Genomic DNA, 9,651 nt, shown 5'->3' with positions numbered 1-9,651 from the left:
CTATATTTAAGTAGCTTTGTAGCATTTAGTCGCCTTTTAATGTAGCAATAAACGTTTCAAACAAAATACATAAAAAATATTTATTTAAAATTACACAATTGTATGTATGTAGTTGTATTTAGTGTTTTGAAAATTACATATCCTAAAGGAAAAAGACAAAAATAAAAAATAAAAATTTCAAATTAAATTAAAAAAATTTTTTCTTTTTTTATTTATTTTAAAATTTTTTTTATTTTGATTTTTATTTATTTAAAATTTTATTTTTTATTTTTATTTATTTAAAATTTTATTTATTTTATTTTTATTTATTTAAAATTTTATTTTTTTTTTATTTTTTTTTATTTAAAATTTTATTTATTTTATTTTTATTTATTTAAAATTTTATTTTTTTTTTTATTTTTTATTTATTTTTTTTAACTTTTTATTTTTTATTTATTTTTTTTTTAACTTTTTATTAAATTTTCTTACGTTAATTTTATAATTAGTTCTCATCTCATCAATTATGACATTACACGGTTGCATAGGAATACCAACCATATCAAGCACAAGATCATTTACATTTTGCATTTATCAACTTACTTCACTTACTAAACACTTACACTTGAAAAAGTCTCCATTTGAATAAAATTTTCTAATATATTTTTTCTTTTATAATAAATAAAACTGTTATGCTAATAAATACTGAACATAATATAGTTATTCCAAAATTTGATTAAAATGTCTCAACACCAATACATATGCAATCAGAATAATAATAAATTAAAATGAATTTATCAAAATAATTACAATTAATTCAGCAAACACACACAATAATACAAAATGATCCTAAATAACTGCATACACACTAACGAGCAAATAAAGAACAACGATCATTTGAAAAGAACAACAAATAAAACAAAATAAAGTACTAACTATTGTAACAGTGCAAAATATCATAGATTTTAGAAAATAAATGCAAATTTGAAAAATTCTACCAAATATAATGACAATGTATTTTTTCGCTGCTCAAGATGACGAAGTAATATCATTCCCCGAACTCTTTCGTAGAATGTTGACGAGTTGACAGTCCTTAGCCATATAAGAATCTGGATGTATTCTTGTTACGTAGAATCAAATTCGTAAGAACGGTAGTTTTTTTTTGGTTTTCTTCTTGATTAGTTCCAAACAGTTGCACGCCCTTGTATCTTGGCTTCAATATTCGAAATATCAAGTGGAGCCAAATCTTCTTCACTTGCTCTCTTTAAGACAGTGAAAACCCCTCTACTGCTTTCAACTTGTATTCCGGGTTCCGGTTTAAATTTTTCCAACGTTGGAGCGTCACTAACTTGTCTAACTTTTGATCGCTGAACTATGTTGAAGCACAACTTGAAGGTTCAACTTTGGAATAGTATTTTGTGTCGTGGTCCCACTTAGGCTTAGAGGTTTGAGAGAGCAAACAGTGTTTATTTGACGTCAGAATTTATTTCGTCTTATGTATGCTCATTCGTCATTAGATCCATTCGTCTAGCATATTTATCGAATTAGAGGCGAATGTTAAGAAGGAATGTCAGAAGTCTTTATTTTACAGCTGTACTCTTGCACGACTTAAAAGCTCTAACTCGTTATGACTCATTGCAGATGGACGTTATCGGAAGGTTGCCACGCCCACAAAATGCCACTAAACGAAAAAGTATAAAGGGCTATAACTAAGCTTTACGATATCGCATAAGGTAGAGGCAACTGTGGTTTGAAAAATTTGGCGTGGCCCCGAACCTTAATACGCTTAATATACATATCTGCCAAACCGTTAAGGTCAAATCAATCAAATTCGCTCAGGACAAATATTTTCGATATGCGACAGTGTTAAAATGGATGAAATCGAATAAAAACCACGCCCTCTCTACATGTAAAACATAAGATTTGAATGAAAGGGCTTCATAAGAGCCGGTACCAAAATTGGACAATGGGCGTGACCCATATATCAAGACATGCTCGACCAATTTTAACCAAATTTGGTACTTAGCATTATTCTGTCATGTAACGGTGTGCAAATGGTCGAAATCGGACCACAACCACGCCTCCTTCCCATATAACACAATTTTACCGTATACAAATCAAGCACCAAAGAATATATTAGAATAAAACTTTGCACAAATATGTTAATCCCTTTATAGTATGCTATCTCAAGTCTAAAAATTGTCAAACCCTATACTGAAGATGTGGACCTCAGTGCCTATGACTGACTTTTTACGGAAAGGATCAGACAACCTGTGAGGTATATTATTGAAATTCGGTTGGAATACTTTCTCCAGGTACCATGTACAAATTATAAAGATTTTCGATCTTCCTTTTGACTTTATACCGAAGAGTGTGTTTTTTTCATAAAATTGCGTGGAAACATGTTACCGAATATACTTGAGTAACGTCACAAGTTAACCTGAAGTATGTCTGAACTGACTACCTTCTCCTAACCAGGCTTGCGAATTTTTGAATTAAAAAATTTTAGATTAAAATTCCGATGTTAGGATTAAAACTTGGATTTTTATTTTTTTAATCCCGATGTTGGGATTAAAAATTGAAAATATTATTTTTCGGTTTGAATTAAGTACGCAAACGTGCATTAAAAATTAAAAATAAGTTTTTAATCCGGTTTATGAGATTGAAAATTTTTTTAATTCTGTTATTGGGATTAAAAGTTAAAAATAATTTTATAATCCTGTTTATGTTTATATTATTTGCAACTTTGCTCTTAACTCAAATACACCCGATATAATGAATTCAGACTTCTCTGCTGACTTTAAGCCGTTTATATTCGCCAGTATATGTGATATTTCAATATTTTCATAAACGTAATGTGGTTTAGCGCTGAATATGAATGAAATCAGTTTAGACCATGGTCTTACCCTAATATAATGATTTCTGTTTCGATGACCGAATTTTATCTCATATACCCTGTTCTATTGAACCGATTTATTTGACATTTTAAAAATGTCTTCTTTATAGACTTGGTTATATCTGGAACTATCTATATTCCCAAATTTCTTTAATTTAATATTAACAAAAATTCGAAACAGTCAAAAAAAAGCGGTACAAAAAATGTGTTTGGTTTTCAGGCAGTCGCCATTTCGTGAAAAAAATGTCTTCAATTTTTTTGTAGAACTTGACATTGCGACAATATTCTAGATTCTTAATTTTTTTTTGATTTCAGATTGCTAGGAGGGTTGAAATCGTGGATATAGTCACGTGCCAATTTTTTGAAACTCCCTTCATCTGTTGCTAATTTGTGATATTTTTGAAATGTTTTATTTTTTTTTATTTTTTGACTTTTTACCTGTATTCTCGTACTGTTAATAAATTATTAATAAAAACATTTATAGAAAAAATAGTAATTGCCTTTATTTTACGACACTTCAAAAATTATTTGAAATTTATGCCCTTTAATATAAATTTTTGTCTATAGCTGGAGGTGTTTTCCTATTTTTCGAGATACGATTTTTTTTCCAATATAAAGGAAAAATTTGAAAACTGAAATAGGAGCACTTTCGTATTAATATTAAGAGGTCATAATAAGAAGAATTCTTTTGAGGTGTCTTCCACTCTATTACTCAGAGCATAAAGTGAACGTAAACAATTTTTGTTTACCCACCCTAATGTATAATCATTACGAATTCCCTGAATCAACTTATTCGAACTATAACTAACCAATCTAATCTCCCAACAACAGTTTCACTTTCAAACCCCCACTACTACCGCGCAGGTATCTTAACTTTTATTGCTTGAGAAGTAATTCATCTAACACTACATAAGTTCCAATGCAGCACTTTAGAAGCATTCGTTCAAAACAATCATTTATATTACTTTTATCCCAAACCCAAATTCATTAGAATAATCATCATTGTTTTGGCTTTGCGAAAATAAAGCACTTAATTACCAACACTATAAAAGACCCAGCAACATTACGTGGAATAGCTTCATCTGCAGGAATGCACAACATCATCATGAGCTTACCATGGCATGGCGCTGCTGTTGTGCCTTGCTCCTCCTCCCTGATGCTACAACTATTTACCAATTGCCACTGTACGAGTGTCATATGCTGCGTGGTCATAATCATCGCGGTGCCTTCTTCGTCTTTCATTTATTCGTCATCATTACCGTTATTGATACAGAGGATTTGCTGATGAGACTCGTTGCTGCCGCTGTCGACGTCGATGCGTCGACGAGCATGTCGTGGACGCTGTCGTTTTGGTCATTGACAAAATCAGCAACAATTCGCTAATTTCCATTCAGTCGGATGCTGTGTGTGCCGGCGCAAGGACGTTTGCCGTTGTCTCACAAGATCGAAAAAGTTTTCGCTTTTAGATGTGTGTTTTCAATTGTTGAAACATTGTAATATTTTCTTACGCTTTGGCGCTTCTATTAAGCGGATGTGGTGCACAATTCTTTCAAGAAGCAGAAAATTATAAAAAATAGTGATGATATTAGTAAATTTATATGTACATATGTGTGAGTGTATGTAGATATGTGCTTGGGTGCTTTTTGGTTATCGAAAATGTGAAGCGAGCAAAGAAAGTGATTTGAAAATGTGTCAAACACATGAAATGGCTTTAGGCGGCTTATCATGGCATTCCCATTCACCGGTAAATTTTTTTTTAATGTGATCATTCGCAATTGTGTGCGTGTGTGTTATAAAATTATTGAAACCTGATTTCAGTTAAAATGTAAAGGATTTAAATTCTAATTAACCAATTCGTATATAAGTGAGTGTAAACTGAAAATTTTAAATAAAAGTAAAAAAGCAGCGCTGAATATTTTATAATATTAAAAAAAATTTGATTAATCAATTTAATAAACAGGCAAAATTAAAAATAAAAAAGCAATAAAATGAAATTGCATAAACTAAATAAAAAAATAAAAAAAATAAAAATAAACGTTGTAAGACATATAAAAATAATAAGAATAGTATAAAAGTAAAAAAAATAGAGGATTATTATTAAATTATTCAGCTAAAAATAAATGCTGTCAAATGTAATTTCAATATTGAAAAACAAGTAAGCCCTTTCTCGGGTGTAACCGAACATTTCATACTCTAGCAACTTGCAAGGGTGTTGGTAATATTAAAAAATGTAGCAAAAGGGTCAACTTCATTTTTCGACGAAATCATGAATAGATTACAATAAATTTTTTTATCGTATTAACTTATTATGAACGTCTTAGTCTCCCTTAGTTTTATTACTATATTTTACTTTTCGTCAGCAAAAATTATACTAAAGTTATTGTGGGTAGAGAATTGGAAGGGCTGATTGCATTAATTTTGACATGGCTCCGTTGTGCTTGAGAACTTATTTTCAAGCAATTTTATAATTATACAAATATAAACAAGTATGTATATGGATTAAAGTCAGCCAGTTATTCAAAATCTTGAATATCAATTATATGGGGGCTAGGGCAAGTTTCCACCCGCTTTTTAACATTTCCATTTTAGGCACAAAGATACGCTGTTATTAGAAAAATACGCTCTCTCAATTTCATTAAAATAACTCCCACTCCCCACGAAAATCTTTTCATTAGGTATATGCTGGCATAAGGAAGTATTGACCCGATTCAACCTATTTTTGAGCAAAGAGACATTTCCCCCGAATTTCAATAATATATCTCACAGATTGACAAATATTTTCGGCAAAATGTCAACCATATACACTGGGGTCTACGTATTTGGTGTCTGGGTTCTTCAAAAGTTATGGTCTGACTTTGACAATTTTTGGGAGTTAGATAAAATACCACCATTTGTGCAAAGTTTTATCCGGATATGTTGTTTGGTTCTTAATTTGTATACTGGAAAGTGAAAGAATCAGATTTAAAATTGTGTTTTATGGAAAGTGGGCGTGGTTGTAATCCGAATTCGCCTATTTTCGCACTGTAACATAGGGTAATGTTATATATTAAATTTAATCATGTAAGTTATAATAATCTATGATTATTTAAAAATATTTTTATTATTTTTACTATTAAATGTAATGATTTATATGATTTAATATTTGTTAGTCTCCACTAGTTCATTGAACGTTTAATCGTGATACAACAAAAATAGAAAAGAAACGAAGCACTTAATAAAAATAATATATAAAATTATAATATAAAAATAAAGTTTATATAAAAATCTGTTATCTGCCAATGATATCAAAAAACATTAAAAAAACGTTTAAAGCCAAACACTAATGTTACAATAAATTTTAAAATTATAAAAAATGTTTGTTCTATACTTAAGTTCGGTTCTACGTCTATATTTAGTTGGTTCGTCAGTGCGTATGAGCAACATTAACTTAATATAGTAATGTGTGGGCATAAATATTTTTGCACATTTGGTTATCTGACAAACATAGGTACATATCATATGTAGATGTATTTGAATACTCTTCTAAAGGGTGATATACGAGTATTACACTTCACAGGTGTATTTTTTAAAGCAACGTAGCATATTTAAATCTGAAAATGTAATCAGCCAAAGGTTTGCATCTTACGGAAAACATTTTGCTAGCTCTTTCGTGTCACGTTGTTTTATACAAACAATCTTTAAGTAGAATTAAGATTCCTTAATAAAAATACCCTAAATTGGTGAAGATAATTTGTCAGTTTGTACCGCAGCTACATATATGCTATAGTGGTTCGATCTGAACAATTTGTTCGGAGATTGTGCCGTTGCCTTGAACAATAATCCATGCTAAATTTAGGAAAGATATCTTGTTCAATAAAAATCTTTTCCACACAAGAACTTGATTTTAATCGGTCATATTGTACGGCAGCTACAGGATGTAGTGTACCGATAGTGGTAGTTCTAATAAATGAACAGCTTCTTAGGAAAAAAAGAACGTGTACTAAATTTTAGATTGATATTTCAAAAACTTAGGGTCTAGTTTGCGTAGTACTCAGTGCATCACGCTGATCATTTATATATATACTTTATAGAATCTCCGCCATTTCTTACCGGGTATTAGAACTTAATTTACCTTGTTCTGGGTATAAATACGATATTATGTGGATTATTGAAGAAAATGAAGTAAGTTAATAGTTGAGTTCGACAGTGCATACAAATTTAATAAATTATGTAAAAAATTAAGTTAATTAGTACCAATAAGAACTCAATTGAAAATTTTATATATATTTTTTTGTTAATATGAGTTACATATTTGCATGTATGTTTATTAGGGTATCCGTTATTTTCCAAATTGTTTCTGTTTTTTTGCAAACGGACGCAATGTAAACAAGCTGTTCATTTTCAATTTAAGCAGTGCCTAAATCATTTTACTTTTCCCATATATTTAACTTTTTTTGATCTTTTTCAATAATTTTTTGATCCTCTCCAACTTTGAAAAAATTAAATTCTATTATAAAATTTGCAGCTCTACAATAAAAGTTTTATAAATTTTTTTTCATAAAAAAATTCTTTTAAACGTTATTCATAGTTAATGTTATGCATTAAACGTTCTAAGCGCTAAAATTGTACTTTCAGAGAGCGTTTGCAAAAAATTAAAATCAACTTGGGAAATAACGGACAGCCTAATATTTATGCATGTACTCATGTATGAATGTTTATTTATGAATACTTATTAAACAAGAAGGAAGAAGAGTGGATTCGGCACATTTTTCCAGCGTTTTCTTTTTCTAAAATATCTTTGGCACTATGGCGTGCCGTTTCTATTTTAAGCACAGCGTCACAAAGCGTGTAGAAAATAAAGCAAAAAACCAATTTTAAAATTTAATAAAAAAATTATTTGAAAATCCATTCGAATTTTATGAAAATTTTAAAAATACATATCTGATGCATAATATGGACAAGTATATTGATATATAAAGAGCACAATTTTAGTTTTTGGTTCCAAATTGAAATATTTTCCATATTAAATTTCCTGGAAAAATTTGCTAGTCTACTGTTATTTAAAATAATGATTGTGGTATTTGGATGAAGGTATTTTGAGTTTCATTTGGCTCTTCTTAGTCATTACACATTTGGGACGTATGTAATTTGTTAGTCTTTACCCCGAAAATACCGAAATGTCCTTTTAATTTGTGTAAAAACTTTACTTGAGTTGCTTTGCTTGTGTATGGATGTGCGTGTAGTGCAAATATTCTGTGTATAATTTTTAGCATTGACTCTGGGTCTAACTTGACCACAAATGGAAGGAAATTACTGTTAAATAGTTGGCTCTATGTGACAACAATTCCATAGGAGTTATACGAGTATACAAGATGTGTGCAAAGGAAAATATGTACAAGTATGTATGTACTTGTATGCGTAAAGTAGTTGATATGTGAATATATTTATACGTTTATGTGGTGAAGGAAATTACTACTTTATGTGTACTTTAGTAAATTACTTTGAATATATGGTGCACTGTGTAGAAATGTGAATGTTAAGAAAATAATGGAAAATATAATAATAATATAAAACAAAAACAAAAACAAAAAGATATATAAATGTGAAAAATTCCTAATCACCTTCATATATCTTGATGTTTACATTTAAACATTTTACATTTTAAACCTTATTCCAAATTATTCGCGGTCATACTCGTAAGACGATGACATAGGTTTACCAAGGCTGTAAGTAGTTGTTAGTTGATTTATATTGGTTTGCGCACCAGCATACTCGGAATTTATTTTTCAAACATTTATGGTGGAGTTCAATCCTTTAATACTCAATATGCGAGTTAATAAAGGCTAGCTTGTGCTCCGCCATAACTTCGTGGCTGATTCCAAAATAGTGCAGAATATTTTTATACATGATCAGCGTGACGAACAGAGTCGATTCAGCCACGCCCGTCTGTCTGTATATACGCGAATTAGTCGCTTAGTTTTTGAGATATCGCTCTGAAATTTTGCAAACATCCTTCTCTTTCAAAGAAGCTGCTCGTTGGTCGGATATCGGCCCACTATAGCATATAATTGCAATACAAACTGAAAAACTTTTTATTTGACAATATACTATCTTCACGAAATTTGTTATATGAGTATATTATTGCCCAAGGCAAGGCAATTGATTGTTTCGATCGAACTACTATCCCTCTAGCTATCTTCTCAAGTTCTTCTATGGGAAAATGTTTAAGGTGATCACCACACTATTGTTCTCTCAAAAGTAAGCTTTTCTCAGTTAACACGAATGTTCCATTCGTTAATATATTTTCCAGCACACTTGTAATAGGACTTGATGTGGACGGCTTTAGTATCCCAAAGCAGATATTTAAGTTCAGAAAAGATGAAAAACATACGGTCTCTTACGTGACTCTCAAACACCGTTTAAAAATTTGTGAGGCGATATGCTTATAACATCGGGATCCCCTGTCTTCTTGATTTTTTGGTCGCAAACGAAGACAAGCCATTACTTACAACCATCCCATTTTAACGGTATGTTGAAAATACTTTTAAATCACCCAAAACAATTAGTAATGTCCTTACGGTAATATAATATATATAATAAGACTTCTTATCTCTAGCAAAGATCATTTTATGACTGAAATGGTTTGGGTGTCTGGCCACAGCGTTTTGCAGAAAACTGTTAGTCTCAACAACTGCGGACTCCGTTGGCTTCTTGTCCAGCTCAGCAAGCGTTGGTCAACAACCAGCAGCTGTGCAGTCGCAAAATCATTCTAGCTCAGAATAAATCGTAAGAGGTCTAGA

This window comes from Bactrocera oleae, chromosome 2, assembly GCF_042242935.1.
Source record: "Bactrocera oleae isolate idBacOlea1 chromosome 2, idBacOlea1, whole genome shotgun sequence".
Taxonomy (NCBI): domain Eukaryota; kingdom Metazoa; phylum Arthropoda; class Insecta; order Diptera; family Tephritidae; genus Bactrocera; species Bactrocera oleae.
Note: the sequence above shows the minus strand (reverse complement) of the source record.